Raw genomic sequence first — 346 nt, forward strand, 5'->3', positions numbered from 1 at the left:
GTCCCTGGCCTGGCTGGAGGTCCGGAAGCTGGGCCCGGGGTTGGAGCTCCGTCCCAGGGTGCGGCTCCGTCCCAGAGCCCGGGAGCCCCCCCGTCCTGCGAACCAGCTGAGGGTACGGGCGCTAGGGAAGAGAGGGTCCACCGGGGCCCGGGGAGGCTCTCCCCGGCCTGGCTGGGGGTTCGGAAGCTGGGCCCGGTGCTGGAGCTCCGTCCCAGGGTGCGGCTCCGTTCCCGGGGTGCGGGAGCCCCCTGTCCCGCAAGCCAGCCGAGGGTCAGGGCGCTGGGGACAGGGTGTCCACCGGGTCCCTGGGAGTCTCTCCCTGGGCCTGGCTGGAGGTCCGGGAGCT

This window comes from Triturus cristatus, chromosome 1_2 (genome assembly GCF_964204655.1).
Source record: "Triturus cristatus chromosome 1_2, aTriCri1.1, whole genome shotgun sequence".
NCBI classification, from domain to species: Eukaryota; Metazoa; Chordata; class Amphibia; order Caudata; family Salamandridae; genus Triturus; species Triturus cristatus.